This window comes from Cetorhinus maximus, chromosome 19 (assembly GCF_964194155.1).
Source record: "Cetorhinus maximus chromosome 19, sCetMax3.hap1.1, whole genome shotgun sequence".
In the NCBI taxonomy this organism is placed as follows: Eukaryota; Metazoa; Chordata; class Chondrichthyes; order Lamniformes; family Cetorhinidae; genus Cetorhinus; species Cetorhinus maximus.
This window is the reverse complement of record NC_135897.1, coordinates 61,443,837-61,463,087: the sequence shown is the minus strand read 5'-3', so window position 1 is coordinate 61,463,087 and position 19,251 is coordinate 61,443,837. Positions and strand designations below refer to the sequence as shown.

The 19,251-nt window shown below is 43.7% G+C and overlaps 1 long non-coding RNA gene across 1 annotated transcript in view; it reads right to left on the bottom strand.

Moving 5' to 3' along the window:
* LOC144694210 (uncharacterized) overlaps nucleotides 1–8,822 on the bottom strand; it is a 30,165-nt gene extending 21,343 nt beyond the window's left edge. Inside the window, exons 1-2 of the long non-coding RNA XR_013579680.1 lie at nucleotides 8,577–8,822; nucleotides 2,396–2,491 (exon numbers count right to left, since the gene is read on the bottom strand). This is a non-coding gene — a long non-coding RNA (uncharacterized LOC144694210). The remainder of the gene's footprint in view (nucleotides 1–2,395; nucleotides 2,492–8,576) is intronic.
* Nucleotides 8,823–19,251: the final 10,429 nt, after the last annotated feature.

Genomic DNA, 19,251 nt, shown 5'->3' with positions numbered 1-19,251 from the left:
AAGCATTCACCCATGCCCGCAGTGACATTGGCGCCCGCTGTCTTCCTGCCCCCACCCCGGCAGTGCTGAGCGTTCCAGCTCGTATTTCACACTGGCTGGCCGTTAATTGGCCAGCCAGCATGATATTGCGGACAGGGGCTGATCATGGTCAGGGGCCCATTTCCTGACCACTCCCAGGCCCGTCGATCGCATGTGCCCGATGAGCGCAAAATTCAGGCCCTGGTTACCATTGACCAGAAACTGAACTGAACTAGCCATATAAATACTGTGGCTAAAAGAGCAGTTCAGAGGTTAGGAATCCTGTGGCGATTAACTCATCTTCTGACTCCCCAAAGCCTGTCCACCATCTACAAGGCACAAGGCAGGAATGCGATGGAATACTCTACTTACCTGGATATATACAACTCCAACAACCCTCAAGAAGCTCGACACCATCCAGGACAAAGCAGCCTGCTTGATTAGCAACCCATCCCTCCACCACCGACAACAAGATGCCCTGCAGGAATTCACCAAGTCTCCTTAAACAGCACCTTCCAAACCCATGACCACTATCATCTAGAAGAACAAGGGCAGCAGATGCATGGGAACACCACCGCCAGGAAGTTCCCCTCCAAGCCACACAACATCCTGGCTTGGAAATATATTGTCATTCCTTCACTGTCGCTGGGTCAAAATCCTGGAACTCCATCCCTAACAGCACTGTGGGTGTACTTACACCACATGGACTGCAGCGGTTCAAGAAGGCAGCTCACCGCCACCTTCTCAAGGGCAATTGGGGATGGGCAATAAATGCTGGCCTAATCAGCAATGCCCAAATCCCATGAATGAATTTTAAAAAAGCAATTGCCACAGTGGTTCATTTACATGTTCCGGATTTAGTAAGAACTTGCCTACTTGATTGACCATTCCCAGGAAGCACTGAAGCTCCATGATGTTGCAAGGTGTTGGAAAATTTTTGATTGTTTTTGTATTTTGAGGATCAGACCTGATGCATGAACGATGTGTCCCAGGAATTTAATTGTTGGTTGTAAGGACTCACATTTATTATTAAGAGTTAGTTCTGCTTCTTGCAATCATTACAACGCTGCACTCACTCTGGCATCATGCCCTGACATAGTGGACCCACGGATTGGGATGTGTTCCATGTGGCGTATGACCCCTTCTAATCCTTCTATAATGCCCATCATCACGCTCTGAAAAATCTTTGGTGACGATGCAATACCAAAGCGTAGTCAATTGAAGCAATGTCTTCCAAACTGTATGATGAATGTTGTCAGTAGTTTGGATTCCTCGTCCAAAGGTAGTTGCCAAAAGCCACAGTTTGCATCTAGTTTGGTAAAAATTGTGCTTTTCGCTAGCTTTGTCATACTCTCATCCACAGACCTCATTGAGTGGATCTTCCTTTCCACAGCTCTGTTTAACTGTGTGAGGTCAACACAGGTTCACAGTGAGCCATTTGGTTTCAGTACTGGAACCATACCTGAACACCAACTTGTAGGATTTGTTACAGGTGAGATTACTCCCTGGTGCAGCATTGACTCAATTTCTTGCTTCACCTTCTGTAAAAGTGGGTGTGGACTTTCCTTGAGATGAACAAGCACACTGGTTTGGCATCTGGTCTCAAAATGTGGTGTGCTAGGCTGTTTTCAGCTTTCAAGGCCTCTAAATAAGTACAGAAATTCTACTCTGAATTTTTTTGGTTTGTCTTGGCTTCCCATTTCATCTGCTCAATAGATGAGTTGTAGGTTTGTGCAAGCTTTTCAGCTTAATAGTGAACACTTCAAAGTTTCTGTGATTTCTCATCCTTTGTACTGGAGTGTAGCAGTCAACTGTCCCTTGACCTTCAGTTGAATGCCTCCTGGATCATGGAATTGTATGGTCAATGGCTGGAGGAAGTTTTGCTTTACTGTTCTGTGTCTGAAGGAACTAAAGCTCCTGCTCCAGCATCTAATTTGAAGCTTGTTTTATGTCCATCGGCCATACTGTCTGCACTCCAATAGAATAGGTTGCCAGAGTTGAGCGCTTCAGAGAGTTAAGTGGAAGAAGAGAAAGAGGTAAAAGCAAAATACTGCAGATGCTGGAAATCTGAAATAAAACAAAAAATGCTGTAAAAATTCAGCAAGGCAGACAGCATTTGTGGAGAGAGAAGCAGAGTTAACATTTCGAGTCTGTATGACCCTTCTTCAGAGTTAGGGAAAGAGGTGTTTAGTTGCTTTTGTCTAGATATTTACAGCCCCCAGGAATTGATTCTTGCTCTGCTACAGGCGAAGAAGCTGGTTAACTGGTGAGTATCTGGTAACTGATTAACGTTTATTTTATTCCTAAGGCCCAAAATAGTATATTTTGAGTGAGAGGTGAGCGGGAGAGGATAAAAGGCGCAGATCGAGAGGCCTACCTGCAATGAGACCAGCGGCAGAGTGACGTCCTGAACCAAAACGCAAGTGCAGGGAAAGCCGCTGATTGGTGAGTAGGCCTGATGAGTATTTCTAGACTTTAAAATACAAATAAGGCTTTTAGTTTGCGTTTGGGTCTCTAGTAATTTTGTTCTCTCTTTTTCTTAAAAATAGCTTGTTAAGTATAAGCTGGAATTAAAAAAAATAATTACAATAAAGTGTAAAGAGTGGGGAATTCTTCAAGTGTAAACAGCAGGGATGCTAGAGTAATTAATTCATAAATTAAATTAAATACGATAGCGATGGCAGGACGGGTGATGTGTTGCTGCTGCAGCATGTGGGTCCTGCTGGACATCAAGGTGATCCAGAGTGAATACATCTGTAGTGAGTGTTTGCAGCTCGAGGAATTTTGGATCCGAGTTGAGGAGCTGGAATCTGAACTGCAGACATTGTGCCACATCAGGGATGAGGAAAGTTACCTGGACACTTTGCTCCAGAAGGTGGACATACACCTCAGATTAGGTAATTCAAATTTGGTCTGTGATCAGGGACAGGAGGGTGTGTCTGCAGGTGAGGCAGGTATGGGGACCCAAGGGGTAGCATTCAAGGAGCCTCAGCCCCTGCAATTGTCCAACAGTTACGAGGTTCTTGCAAACTGTGTGGACAAGAATGGGGACTGCAGGGAGGATGACCGAACTGACCATGGCACCATGGTACAGGGAGCCATTCAAGTGGGGGGAGGAAATAGGAACGTAGTAGCAGTAGGGGACAGTATAATTAGGGGGATAGGTACTGTTCTCTGCAGCTGTGAGCGTGAGTCCCGAAGTCTGTGTTGCTGCCTGCTGCCAGGGTTAAGGAAATCTCCTCAGGGCTGGAGAAGAACTTGGAATGGGAGGGGAGGGATCCTGTTGTCATCGTCCACATTGGTACCAACGACATTGATAGGACTAGAAAGGAGTTTCGGCTAAAAGAATTTGAACAGTTAGGAGCTAAATTAAAAAGCAGAACCTCCAAGGTAATAATCTCGGGATTACTACCTGAGCCACGGGCAAACTGGCATAGGGTAAATAAAGTCAAGGAGTTAAATGCCTGGCTCAAAGATTGGTGTGGGAGGAATGGGTTTCAGTTCAAGGGGCACTGGCACCAGTACTAGGGTAGAAGGGAGCTGTTCCGGCAGGACGAGCTTCACTCGAACCATGCTCGGACTAGTGTCCTGGCGAATCGAATAACTAGGGCTGTAGAGAGGGTTTTAAACTAAATAGAGGGGTCAAGGGTTCTGGAAAGGGGATACGTAGGCTTACAAAGCAAAAGGATATGGCAGCCTTGCAGGGCAGCTATTTAGGTAATGATACCGAGAGTGTGACAGGAAGGGAGAGTGTACAAACATAAAAGAACAGCAGCAAATAGGGTCAAAGGGGGAAAATGGTAAAAAGGCAAAATTAATGGCTCTTTATTTAAATGCACATAGTACTCGGAACAAAATAAATGAATGAATGACACAAATAGAGGTTAATGGTTATGATCTTATAGCCATTAAGGAGAAATGGGTACAAGGAGATCAAAGCTGGGAACTAAATATTCAGGGGCGTGAGACTTTTCAAAAGGACAGACAAGAAGGAAAGGGTGGTAGGATAGCTTTGTTAGTATGAGATGGAATAAGTACGATAGGAAGAAATGATCTCGGATCGGAAGAGGTAGAGTCCATATCACAGAATCACAGAATCACAGAGTGCAGAAGAGGCCCTTCGGCCCATCGAGTCTACACCGACACGTGAGAAACACCTGACCTACCTACCTAATCCCATTTACCAGCACTTGGTTTATAGCCTTGAATGTTATGACGTGCCAAGTGCTCATCCAGGTACTTTTTAAAGGATGTGAGGCAACCCGCCTCCACCACCCTCTCAGGCAGTGCATTCCAGACCGTCACCACCCTCTGGGTAAAAAAGTTTTTCCTCACATCCCCCCTAAACCTCCTGCCCCTCACCTTGAACTTATGCCCCCTTGTGACTGACCCTTCAACTAAGGGGAACAGCTGCTCCCTATCCACACCCCTCATAATCTTGTACACCTCGATCAGGTCGCCCCTCAGTCTTCTCTGCTCCAACGAAAACAATCCAAGGCTATCCAACCTTTCTTCATAACTTAGATGTTTCATCCCAGGCAACATCCTAGTGAATCTCTGCACCCCCTCTAGTGCAATCACATTCTTCCTATAATGTGGTGACCAAAACTGCACACAGTACTCCAGCTGTGACCTCACCAAGGTTCTATACAACTCCAACATGACCTCCCTACTTTTGTAATCTATGCCTCGATTGATAAAGGCAAGTGTCCCATATGCCTTTTTCACCACCCAACTAACATGCCCCTCCACCTTCAGAGATCTATGGACACACATGCCAAGGTCCCTTTGTTCCTCAGAACTTCCTAGTTCATTGAATACTTCCTTGTCAAATTACTCCTTCCAAAGTGTATCACCTCACACTTTTCAGGGTTAAATTCCATCTGCCACTTATCTGCCACTTATCTGCCCATTTCACTATCCCATCTATATCTTCCTGTAGCCCAAGACACTCAGCCTCATTGTTAACCACCTGGCCAATCTTTGTGTCATCCGCAAACTTACTAATCCTACCCCCCACATAGTCATCTATGTCATTTATATACATGACAAATAATAGGGGACCGAGCACAGATCCCTGTGGTACGCCACTGACACTGGCTTCCAGTCACTAAAGCATCCTTCTGTCATCACCCTCTGCTTCCTACAACTAAGCCAATTTTGAATCCACCTTATCAAATTACCCTGTATCCCATGTGCATTTGCCTTCTTTATAAGTCTCCCATGTGGGACCTTGTCAAAGGCTTTGCTGAAATCCATATAAACTACATCAACTGCACTACCCTCATCTACACACCTGGTCACCTCCTCAAAAAATTCAATCAAATTTGTTAGGTATGACCTCCCTCTGACAAAGCCATGCTGACTATCCCTGATCAAACCTTGCCTCTCCAAGTGGAGATAGATACTCTCCTTCAGAAATTTCTCCAATAGTTTCCCTACCACTGACGTGAAACTCACTGGCCTGTAGTACCCTGGCTTATCTCTACAACCCTTCTTAAATAGTGGAACCACATTAGCTGTTCTCCAGTCCTCTGGCACCTCCGCCGTGGCCAGAGGGGAATTAAAAATTTGGGTCAGAGCCCCTGCGATCTCCTCCCTTGCCTCCCTCAGCAGTCTGGGACACAAATCATCTGGACCTGGAGATTTGTTCACTTTTAAGCCTGCCAACAATATCTCCAATACCTTGTCACTCCCTATATCAATTTGCTTAAGAACCTCACAGTCTCTCACCCCAAGTTTGATACCTTCATCCTCATTCTCTTGGGTGAAGATGGACGTGAAGTATTCATTCAACACTCTAGCGATGTCCTCTGGCTCCATCCATAGATTGCCCCCTTTGTCCCTTATGGGCCCTACTCTTTCCCTGGTTATCCTCTTCCCATTAATATACTTATAGAATATCTTGGGATATTCCCTGCTTTTACCATCCAGAGCTTTCTCATATCCCCTCTTTGCTCTCCTAATTGCTTTCTTAAGTTCCACCCTGCACTGTCTGTACTCCACTAATGCCTCTGCTGATTTGCTTCCCTTGTACCTGCTAAAATCCTCTCTTTTCCTTCTTATTGTAACCTGAATATCTCTGGTCATCCATGGTTCTCTGGGCTTGTTACTCCTTCCTATCACCCTAGAGGGAACATGTTGAGCCTGTACCCTCCCCATTTCCTTATTGAACACCCCACGATTTCCCCACAAGTAACTGTTCCCAGTCTACCTTGGCCAGATCCTGCCTTATTTTAGTAAAATCCACTCTCCCCCAATCCAAAACATTTTTTTTTGCAACTTGTCAGTTTCTTTGTCCATAACAAACTTAAACTGTACCATGTTCTGGTGGCTATCAGTAAAATGCTCACCCACTACTACCTCAGCCACCTGAGGCTTCATTCCCCAGAATTAGGTCCAGCAATGAACCGTCCCTTGTTGGCCCCTCTACATATTGACCTAAAAAGTTCTCCTGTATACATTTCAAGAAATCCAGTCCGTCCAAGCCCTTCACACTATGTCTATCCCAATTAATGCTGGGAAAGTTGAAATCACCTAATATAATTACCCTATTGTTATTGTTTTTACACACCTCCACAAATTGTGCACATTTTTGCTCCTCAATTTCCCGCTGACTATCTGGGGGTCTATAATAAATGCCTAATAATGTGGTTGCCCCTTTTTTATTCCTAAGCTCTACCCACAAAGCTTCATTCGATGCCCCCTCCAAGATATCATCCCTCCTTACTGCAGTAACTGACTCCTTAACTAATAATGCAATGCCTCCTCCTCTTTTAACCCCTCTCCTGTCTCGCCTGAAGATTTTATATCCCGGAATGTTGAGCTGCCAATCCTGCCCTTCCCTCAACCACGTCTTAGTGATGGCTACTATATCACAATTCCACATGTCAATCCTCACCCTTAACTCATCCGTTTTACCTGTAATATTCCTGGCAATAAAGTAGAGGCCATCCAGCCTTGCCTTACTCCCTTGAAGCTTATTGCAGCTGTACTCCCTCTGACTTGATTGTTTTACTGTATTATGATGTGTTCCTATTCTGCTAACATTCTGTGTCCCCTCCCCCTGCCGAATTAGTTTAAACTCCTCCCAACAGCACTAGCAAACACACCCGCAAGGATGTTTGTCCCGCTCTGGTTCAGATGTAGACAGTCCAGTTTGTACAGGTCCCACCTTCCCCAGAAATGGTCCCTGTGATCCAGGAATCTAAAACCCTCCCTCCTGCACCAACTCTTAAGCCACGTATTCATCTGCGCTATTCTCCTATTTCTGAGCTCGCTAGCACTTGGCACTGGGAGTAATCCAGAGATTACAACCCGAGAGGTCTTGCTTTTTAGTCTACCGCCTAACTCCCTGAAATCTTGATGCAAGACCTCATCCCTCTTTCTACCTATGTCATTGGTACCAACATGTACCATGACCTCTGCCTTATCGCCCTCCCCCTTCAGGATGCCCTGCAGCTGTTCAGTGACATTGCAGACCCTGGCACCAGGGAGGCAACATACCATCCTGGAGTCACGTTGACGGTAGCGCCTATCTGTTGCCCTGACTATAGAATCCCCTATTACTATTGCTCTTCCTCCCTTCCTCCCCTCCTGTACAGACAGGCTGCTTATGGTACCAGAAGCTTGGCTCTATCCGCAATCCCTGGAGGAACCAGAGCCCTCATCAGCATTCAAAACGGAATACCGATTTGCGAACAGGACCCCAGGGGATTCCTGAATTACCTGCCTGTTTCTCTTGGGCTGCCTGGTGGTCACCCATTCCCTTCCTTCCTCAAGTCCCTTCATCTGCGGTGTGACCACCTCTCTAAATGTGGTCTCAGGTTCGCGGATGCTCCACAGTGTCCCCAGCCGCCGTTCCAGCTCTGAAACCCAAGCTTCCAGGAGCTGCAGCTGGATACACTTCCTGCATACATGCTGGTCCCGGGCACCGGAAATGTCCCCGGCTTCCCACATGGAGCACGAGGAGCACACCACGTCATTGACCACTCCTGCCCTGACTTATCACTATAAATTAAACCTTTTAAGTCAATTACTCTAGGGCCCTTCTTTCCTGATCCTCGTTACTGCAGAGTATACAAACTGTAAACCACAAAAAGACCTTAAACTATAAGCGATTAAAGTGGTAAATACCTTACCCACTACTTAGCAGTGATTCCTTTCCCTTGTAGCCTCTCCTGCTGCAGCATGCTCTGAAGGTTTAAGAAGTTGGATAGCAAGGAAAAAATGCAAAGAGCACCTCGTTCCCTATGCACTGAATTCCCGCTTTGCACCAAATTCCGAATACCCACTCTGGCCGTGCCCCACTCAGGATGTGCTCGCTCTGCTGTTCGTGTGCAAGCACACTGTAGCGTGCTTCTAGATAGTCCCTTTCTTAAATAGAGCTGACTTGACTCACCACTAGTTAAGCTTCAAATAGTTATTAACCCCTATTAAGGCCCTAATCAGGCTTCAGGTGATTGACAGTTAACTGTCACACAGTCAGCTGTGTCAGCTACCTTACCAACCTTTTAACTAGACTACTGAACTTACAAAAATTAAAGAGAAAGACTTACCAGTTCAATTCCCACTTTGCACCAAATTCCGAATACCCACTCTGGCCGTGCCCCACTCAGGATGTGCTCGCTCTGCTGTTCGTGTGCAAGCACATATGGGTGGAGGTAAGAAATAACAAGGGGAAGAAGAAACTGGTGGGAGTAGTCTATAGGCCCCCTAACAGTAGCTATACTGTAGGACAGAGAATAAATCAGGAGATAATGAGGGCATGTAAAGAAAAGGCAGTACATTAATCATGGGTGACTTTAATCTTTATGTAGATTGGGAAACTCAAATTGGCAGAGATAGCCATGAGAAAGAGTTCATAGAGTGTATTCGGGACAGCTTCCTAGAACAATATGTTGTCGATCCAAACAGGGATCAGGCTATTTTGTATCTGGTAATGTGTAATGAGGCAGGTTTAATAAATTATCTCAGAGTAAAGGATCCCCTAGAACACAGTGACCATAAATGGTAGAATTTAGCATTTAGTTTGAGAGTTAGGAACTTGGGTTTGAAGCATCTGTGTTAACCTTAAATAGGATAATTACAAAGGAATGAGGGCATAGTTGGCTGGAGTTGACTGGGAAAGGAGTTTAGCAGAAAAGACGGTTGATGACCAATGGCAGATGTTTAAGAAACTAGTTCATGACTCACAACAAAGAAATATCCCAGTGAGGAAGAAGGATCCAAGGAAGGGGATAAGCCAACCATGGTTAACCAAGGAAATTAAGGATAATATCGAATTGAAAGACAAATCATACAATGTGGCAAAGATTAGTGGTAAGCTAGAGGGTTGGGTAAGTTATTAAAAACCAACAAAAGATCACAAAAAAAAATAGAGGGAGAAAATTAACTTTGAGGGTAAACTAGCAAGTAACATAAAAACGAACAGTAAGAGCTTCTTTAAATGTATAGAAAGGAAGAGAGAGGCCAAAGTGAAATAATAATGGGGAACCAGGAAATGGCAGAGGAGTTGAGTAAATACTTTGCATCAGTCTCCACGGTAGAAGACATTAATAGCATTCTAAAAATACTAAATAATTCAGGGGGCAAAAGTGGGGGAGGGAATAAATACAATAACTATCACTAGAGAAAAAGCGCTAGGAAAGCTAATGGGGTTTAAGGCCAATAAGTCTCCTGGACTTGATGGGTTGCATCCTAGGATATTAAAGGAAATAGCTACAGAGACAGTGGATGGACTGGTAGTAATCTTCCAAGAATCCTTAGATTCTGGAAAAGTCCCAGAGGATTGGAAAACTGCCAATGTAACACCCTTATTCAAAAAAGGGAGGGAGACAAAAAACAGGTAACTATAGGCTAGTTAGCTTAACATCTGTTGTTGGGAAAATGTTAGAGTCTACTATAAAGGATATAATAGCAGAGCATTTAGAAATACATAATAGTATATTTTCATGGATAGAGGATTGGCTAACTAATAGAAGATCGAGAGTTGGGTATTTTCAGGATGGCAACCTGTAACTAGTGGAGTGCCACAGGGATCAGTGCTGGGGCCACAATTATTTACAATATATGTTAATGACTTGGATGAGGGAAGTGAATGTACTATCACCAAATTTGTGGATGACACAAAAATAGGTGGGAAGGCAAGTGGTGAGGATGACACTGAGTCTACAGAGGGATATAGACAGGTTAAGTGAGTGGGAAAAAACTTGGCAGATGGAATATAATATGGGAAAATGTGAGGTTATGCACTTTGACAGGAAGAATAGAGGAGCTGAATGTTATCTAAATGGAGAAAAGCTGTAGCACAGAGGGATTTGGGAGTCCTCAAAAAGCTAGCATACAAATTCAGCAGGTAATAGGGAAGGCAAATGGAGTGTTGGCCTTTATTTCAAAGGAATGGAGTATAAAAATAGGGAAATCTTGCTAAAACTGTACAAGGCACTAGTTAGACCATGCCTAGGATACTGTGAACAGTTTTGATCCCCTTATCTAAGGAAAGATATATTGGCATTGGAGGCAGTCCAGAGAAGGTTCATTAGGTTGATCCCAGGTATGGAGGGATTTGGGATTTTATTATGAGGAGAGGTTGAGTAGGTTGGGCCTGTACTCATTGGAGTTTAGAAGAATGAGAGGCTATCTTATTGAAATCTTCTTAGGGGGCTTGACAGGTCAGATGCTGAGAGGCTGTTTCCCCTTGTGGGACAGTCTGTGACCAGAGGGCATAATTTCAGAGTAAGGGGTCGCCCATTTAAGACAGAGATGAGGAGGAATTTCTTCTCTCAGAATTCTGTGGAATTCTTTACCGCAGAGGGCTGTAGAGGCTGGGTCGTTAAGTATATTCAAGGCTGAGATTGACTGATTATTAATCAGTAAGGAAATCAAGGGTTATGAGGAAAAGGCAGGAAAGTGGAATTGAGGATTATCAGATCAGCCATGATCTCATTGAATGGCAGAGCAGACTCAATGGGCCAAATGGCCTACTTCTGCTCCTATGTCTTATGGTCCCATTAGATCTTGTAATATCTCCCAAGAATGGAACTTCATTGTCTTTTGCACCTTCAATTTCTTGAATGCTACAAGCCATATTTGGTTTCCCCTTAAATTTCTGAATTAGGAGCTTTTTGCTGCAGCATATAGCTTTAAAATGTCCTTTTCTTTTACAGGAATGGCACTCTACATTTTTGGCATGACACTCTCTGCGCCAATGCAGCCTTTCCCTGTCACACTAACTAATGGCAGCTACTGTGCCCTCTTTGCGCTTTCCCTGTTTTTGATTAGGTGCACTGCTACTTCTGTATCCTACAAACTGCACTGTGTCCGTCATTTTTCTCCACAAATTCTCTTTGTCACCTTGAAATACACAACTTTGCTTTCTCACTTCTGCCAGCCTTATTAACTGCACAGCCTTTGATAGCATTAAATTTTCCCTCGACTAGAAAATCTGATAAAGCCTCCTCTAAGACTCCTACAACAATGCGATCCCAAATCAATTCATTTTTTAGGGCTCCATATTTACAATTCTCAGCTAGTCATAAATCATTAATGAAAGAATCTATGCTCTCTCTTTTATAACATCTTCGTATCCCACTGTTTCTTCAGTTATGCTCTATCTGACCATTATGTCATTGGCACTACTGCCTATGGCTTAAAGAAGGGTATTGACCTGTTCCTTGCTAGGCTTCTCTGCTGGTCCCAAAGCAGTTCTGTACCTGGTAAACCTGCGACGCCAGTTCTGCCACTTCTCTGCTTTATCCAGGCCTTCCACTTGTTCGAAACATTTTTGTAAGGGTAAGATTTTCTCTATGGCTTTTCTTCACTCTAGCCCTTCTTCAAATTCTGTTGCTGTTTGTTAGTGCAGATTATGTAATGGTCAGACATGGGATAAATGAAGAAACGGCGACATACGAAGATGTTACGAAAGCTTTTGATACATAATTCAGCCCTAGAAGGAACACAATCATAGAAAGAGTGAAGTTCAACAGGCATACTCAAAGATCCAAAATAGATTCCTTCATTAACGATTTATATAAACTAGCTGAGAATTATGAACATGGGGCCCTGAAAGATGAATTAATTCGGGATCACAATGTTGCATTGTTCCTTTCCTCACAGTCATTTTGTTTGCTGCTTTTTCAGTAGCTGGGCTATTTACTCAATGCTTTTTCCATTGTCTTTACCACTGCCACCATCTGTTATCATCTTTGTGGGTCTTAGCTTTGATTATACTTGGATAGGATCAATAAAGACTGTTGTCATGTGATCTTACATCACTGATGATGTAGACTGCCTATTTACATATTTAACATTAACCCATCACACTACATCTCCCCCCACCCACCCACCCGCCCCCCCCCACCCCACCCCAACCCTGTACCCAAGTTCTGGTGGGAGAGTTGGCATTTATGCCAATGTCATCTTGATGGCAAGTTTCCTGATATGGACACTCAACACACTTTCTCTTCTGTGTTTATTTCATCAAAGAGTTTCTGCAAGTCAGACTGTTCCCTGCCTCAGTCAAATTCTGTTGCCTTCTCTTCTTTCCCTTTCTAGGTTCTCTTGTATTAGATATTCTGGTCAAGGAATCAGAACACCAGTCATTCGGCATCCAGTAAAGCTAGCTGACAGTCAACTCACTGAGCCAACCACTATTCCTTATTTGTCTGCTGCTGCAATCCTTAGACAGAACTGTTTTAAAAGCATGTACAGCAGCACATTATTCCTTTTTTACATTGATTTTTTTGCTAATTACTAGTTCAATGAATACATATATGAGCATACCCAAGAAATTCTGTTGTAAATAACTCTCCGGAACACCAGTTCCCTCAACTCTTTTTCCTTTGGCATAAAAGCAGTGATGTTCACTGTGGATTTGTAAACTCAGATTTAATGATGTACAATACAATCTATATCCAGTAATCAACATAAAAGGGTTAATCATTAAACCCAAAGTACTTTACATCTTGCCTATTGCACGCAGACGTTCAAGTTTGGCTTATAAGAGACACAGGGTGCTTGTGGAAAGCATCTTTTGTAGTGAACTTTAGGAATGCGTGTTGGAAGTCAACCCAAATTAGCACAGTCAGCGAAGACTCAGCGTCAGTGTAAAATATGCAACATCTACCTTGTAGTGCAGTAATCAAGTCTGCCATTCTTAACAGAAATACATAACGAAAGTTAATTGGCTGTTAACAATCTATTCCAGGTAACATAAGAGTATAAAGAAGGGCTGTCTGGGAGATTGACAAACTGTAAAGCGAAATAGTCAAAATATCAAATAGGCAACCTGGTATATTTGAGTGGACTGTTAGATTCCCCCAAAGACCTGAAATTGCATTGAGCATCATATCTCAGCTGGTCTGTTCTCACAATGTGTCTTTTCTAATTTAAACAAGATCACTGGATAAGGTTTTTCAAGTGCAGATCAACTCCAATGTGATGAAATAACCTCCAAAGTATTGGAAATCACCTCCAAAACAGTGAATGCAGAACAAGTCCAGTGGGAAAAAGCCATTCACCCAGACAAGGAAACAACTGTCCTATCTCTGTAATTAAAGTCTTTCTTGCCTGTCATTGTTCAGCCCTGTCAATTCCCATTGTCTTCTTACCTTGTTTATCTGTCAAGTCCTTGGAAGCCCAGAAAGCTTATGCACACAGGGTTATAGTCAGAATTCCTGATTAAAACTGATTAAAATAACTAAATGCCAGACCAGCCTGTCCCATGCGGGTTTCACCTGCATTGCAGAACATATTGGAGTTAACGAATGGAAATGAACAGGCTCCTTCCACATTAGCAGTTTTAATATGCTACCTGTACAGAAACCTACCCACCCTGGCAGGTTAAAATTCTTCCTGTTAACTCTGTTTCACACTCTGCTGATGCTGCCTGATCTGCTGAATGAGCTGGGCCAACTAAAGAAGGCACTGGAGAAGTCAAGCCTTGAGGGAGTGAAACATGTATCAGGGTTATGGTGGAGGAAGGGAAGGGCCTGTCCTCTGGGTGGGGGACTTCAATGTCCATCACCAAGAGTGGCTTGGTAGCACCATTACAGACCAAGCTGACCGAGTCCTAAAGGACATAGCTGCTGGACTGGGTCTGTGGCAGGTGGTGAGGGAACCAACAAGAGGGAAAACATGGTTGACCTCATCCTCACCAACCTGCCTGCCGCAGATGCAGCTGTCCATGACACAGACATCACTGAAGACTGATGTTCAGCACAAATATTACCATACAGATAGGGCAGTTCCCAATTTTCTGTCATGCATGTACTAGCCACTATTGACAGACATCAGAGTTCAGTCACCTTATCGCCCTACTGTAGCACAGTCCTTGTGGAGACGAAGTCCCACCTTCACATTGAGGATACACTCCATCGTGTTGTGTGGCACTACCACCATGCTAAATAGGATAGATTTCAAACAGATCTAGCAACCCAAGACTGGGCAACCATGAGGCGCTGTGGGCCATCAGCAACAGCAGAATTGTATTCAACCACAATCTGTAACCTCATGGCTCGACATATCCCCCAGTCTACCATTCCCACCAAGCCAGGGGATCAACCCTGGTTCAATGAAGAGTGCAGGAGGGCATGCCAAGAGCAGCACCAGACCAGACATACCTAAAAATGAGGTGTCAGCCTGGTGAACCTACAACACAGGACCATTTGCATGCCAAACAGCATAAGCAGCAAGCAATAGACAGAGTTAAGTGATCCCACAACCAATGGATCAGATCCAAGCTCTGCAGTCCTGCCACACCCAGTCGTGAATGGCAGTGGACAATTAAACAACTCAATGGAGGAGGAGACTCCACAAATATCCCCATCCTCAATGATTGGGGAGCCCAGCGCATCAGTGCAAAAGATAAAGCTAAAGCATTTGCAACAATCTTCAGCCAGAAGTGCCGAGTGGATGATCCATCTCAGCCTCCTCCGCAGGTCCCCAGCATCACAAGAGGCCAGTCTTCAGCCAATTTGATTCACTCCACATGATATCATCAAACAGTTGAAGACACTGGATACTGCAAAGGCTATGGGCCTTGACAATATTCCAGCAATTGTACTGAAAACTTGTGCTCCAGAGCTTGCCGCACCCGTAGCCAAGCTATTCCAGTACAACTACAACACTGGCATCTACCTGGCAATGTGGAAAATTGCCCAGGCATGTCCTGTGCACAAAAAGCAGGACAAATCCAACCTGGCCAATTATTGCCCCATCAGTTTACTCTCCATTGCCAGTAAAGTGATGAAAGGAGTCATCAACAGTGCTATCCAGTGGCACTTGCTTAGCAATAACCTGCTCACTGATGATCAGTTTGGGTTCCACCAGGGCCACTCAGCTTCTGACCTCATTAAAACCTTGATTCAAACATGCATAAAAGGTTTGGACTCCAGAGGTGAGGTGAGAGTGACTGCCCTTGACATCAGTGCAGCATTTGAATGAGCGTGGCACCAAGGAGCCCTAGCAAAACTAGGAATCGGGGGAAAACTCTCCACTGGTTGGGGTCATACCTAGCACAAAGCAAGATGCTTATGGTTGTTGGAGGTCAATCATCTCAGTTCAGAACATCACTGTAGGAATTCCTCAGGGTAGCATTCTAGGCCCAACCATCTTCAGCTGCTTCATCAATGACCTTCCTGCCATCATATGTTCAGAAGTGGGGGTGTTCACTGATGATTGCATAATGTTCTGCACGACTCATGACTCCTCAGATACCGAAGTAGTCCATGTCCAAATGCAGCAAGACCTGGACAATTTCCAGGCTTGGGCTGATAAGTGGCAAGTAACATTCATGCCATACAGCTGCCAGACAATGACCATCTCCAACAAGAGAGATTCTAACCATCACCCCTTGACATTCAATGACATTACCATCGCTGAATCTCCCACTATCAACATCCTGGGGGTTACCATTGACCAGAAACTGAACTGGACTAGCCATATAAATACCATGGCTACAAGAGCAGTTCAAAGGCTAGGAATCCTGCAGTGATTAACTCACCTCCTGGCTCCCCAAAGCCTGTCCACCATCTAAAAGGCACAAATCAGGAGTGTGATGGGATACTCTGCACTTGCCTGGATGAACGCAGCACCAACAACACTCAGGAAGCTTGACACCATCCAGGACAAAGCAGTCCGCTTGATTGGCACCCCATCCACAATCATTCACACTCTCCACCACTGACGCACAGTGGCAACAGTGTATACCATCGACAAGATGTACTGCAGAAACTCATCAAGGCTCCTTAGACAGCACCTTCCAAACCCAAGACCCAACCCACTACCATCTAAAAGGACAAGGGCAGCAGACACATGGGAACACCACCACCAAGCCATTCACCATCCTGACTTGGAAAGATATTGCTACTCCTTCACTGTCACTGGGTTAAAGTCCTGGAATTCCCTCCCTAACAGCACTGTGGGTGTACCTTTCCAACACATACTGGAGCGGTTCAAGAAAGCAGCTCACCACCACCTTCTCAAGGGCAATTAGAGATGGGCAATAAATGCTGGCCTAGCCAGTGACACCCATGAATGAATTTTAAAAAAAATAACTTCTTGAATATACTAGTCAAGAGGTGGCAGAGGCCATTAGACCACACAATATGTGTATATCCAAAATTTAAATGATTTGTCTCAATCTTTGAACCCCTGTCCTCAAACTGTAGAACTGTAAACCGTACTTACATGCTAATAAGTAGTGGTTTCCAGGATGTCCGTATGTGCACCCATATCCCTTGGAAATGCTAATCCCAAAAGCTATTTCGTTAGAGCAAAACTCAGTCACTAATTTGATGATGCTAATAAGCCAGAATCTTCCCCATCAAAACACTTTCAAATGTTAATGGACTATATACGAACTCAGGATGTGGGATTGTGGCAAGATATAAGGCGCAAACAAAAGTGGAAAGGGTTTGTGTCTATCATTTTTCTCGGGTGTTATCATTGCACTATAAGAAATGTGTGTTTAGGGCAGCGACTAGCAAGGTTAAGTGTGGGTGGAATTGATCATCCACCTACACAGGAACGTACTCCTCAGTGATCAACAGGATGGGTGCAGTTTGGAAATTAAGGGAACAGCATTTGTAGGTATTAATTTAACTTGAAGGCAGTAGGATACTGACATTTGTAAGTTATTGATGCTTGTAAGTTACTGTTGGTACAATAAACTGTAAAAAAAAATACCCAGGTGTGCTGGGTTCTGAAGCTTAACCATTTTCTCCACCCAGACGGGTTCAGGTCAGACTCTAGAGTTAAAAGTATAAAAGGGGAGGTGAGGGTTCACCCACCTACAAATGTGAGAGAAAGCAGTTTTTATAACGGAATAGATGTGGAGAGAAAGCGGAGCTCTATGTCCAACATGCAATGGTAAACTGATGGAATCTAGGCCAGTTGCATGAAACTGATGAGGGCAAAAGGAGGATGCCCCCCAGTGTAAATCTTTAGTAAAATTAAGATTCTTGTTCAGCAGTTTGTTGCAACAGTTTTAGGATAAAACCTATCGGCACATAATTCACTTATCCAGAGTTGCAAGCCTTCCTAGCAGGAGACGGAAATCCACAATATATTATAAAAGCAAAAAACTGCGGATGCTGGAAATCCAAAACAAAAACAAAAATACCTGGAAAAACTCAGCAGGTCTGGCAGTATCTGTGGAGAGGAGCACAGTTAACGTTTTGAGTCCGTATGACTCTTCAACAGAACTAAGGAAAAATAGAAAAGGGGTGAAATATAAGCTGCTTTAAGGGGTGGGGGGGGGGGGGTGGGTGGGTGGGACAAGAAGAGCTGGATAGAGGGCCAGTGATAGGTGGAGATAACCAAAAGATGTCACAGACAAAAAGGACAAAGAGGTGTTGAAGGTGGTGATATTATCAAAAGGAATGTGCTAATTAAGGGTAGAAAGCAGGACGAGCAAGGTACAGATAGCCCTAGTGGGGGTGGGGTGGGGTGAAGGAATTGAAAAAGGCTAAAAGGTAGAGATAAAACAATGGATGGAAATACATTTAAAAATAATGGAAATAGGTGGGAAAAGAAAAATCTATATAAATTATTGGAAAAAACAAAAAGGAGGGGGAAAATTGGAAAGGGGGTGGGGATGGAGGAGAGAGTTCATGATCTAAAATTGTTGAACTCAATATTCAGTCCGGAAGGCTGTAAAGTGCCTAGTTGGAAGATGAGGTGCTGTTCCTCCAGTTTGCGTTGAGCTTCACTGGAACAATGCAGCAAGCCAAGGACGGACATGTGGGCATGAGAGCAGGGTGGAGTGTTGAAATGGCAAGCGACAGGGAGGTCTGGGTAATGCTTGCGGACAGACTGAAGGTGTTCTGCAAAGCGGTCACCCAGTCTGCGTTTGGTCTCTCCAGTGTAGAGGAAACCGCATTGGGAGCAACGAATGCAGTAGACTAAGTTGAGGGAAGTGCAAGTGAAATGCTGCTTCACTTGAAATGAGTGTTTGGGCCCTTGGACGGTGAGGAGAGGGGAAGTGAAGGGGCAGGTGTTTTGCAGCCAGGGTGAAGTTTATAATAGACAAAGCTATTGAACATTCATGGTAAGTATTTATCTACAGCTGTTGCAATTATTTGAATGTCTTTCTTAAATGATAAGACTTTAAAACTATAAATTATGAACTTTAACATGTTAACAAGCAAAGCTATGTAAAGACAGAACACTGGGAAAGGTCACAACAGTCCTTCAATCTGCTATCATAGTGATCTATGAGACTGGCTGTTAAATAAATACTTGTGCTTGTTTCAGACATTAACTGAATTTATTTATTGAACAGGAAAACTCTGCAAGCTAAACTGAAAGTTAGAAGATTGCAATAATCTATTGACAGGTCAGGCGTAAAGTTTTAAAATCTTATTTTTGTAACACAGTTTCAGTTTTGCATGATTTCCTTTAATTATTGAAGCAGTCACTTTAATTAAAATCAATGTTACCTCAAGGAGCTTTTATACTTCAATTCTAGCCTAAGCAAAGTTTTTTTCTGCAAAACTAAAAGAATCACTGGAGGCAATGGCATTTTCTAGGTCATAGGATCTATTTTTTCACTGATTTTATAAATAATAAATTGTTTAAAATCCTACTGCTTTTGCTTTATTAAATACATGATGGAATAATTTAGCTATGTGGAAATCTAAATCCAAAATTGTCAGATAAGGGTCAGATCAAAACAATAAAATAGATTTTCTGAGAAATACTGCCATAGAAATTGATATTGTAGTTACAACA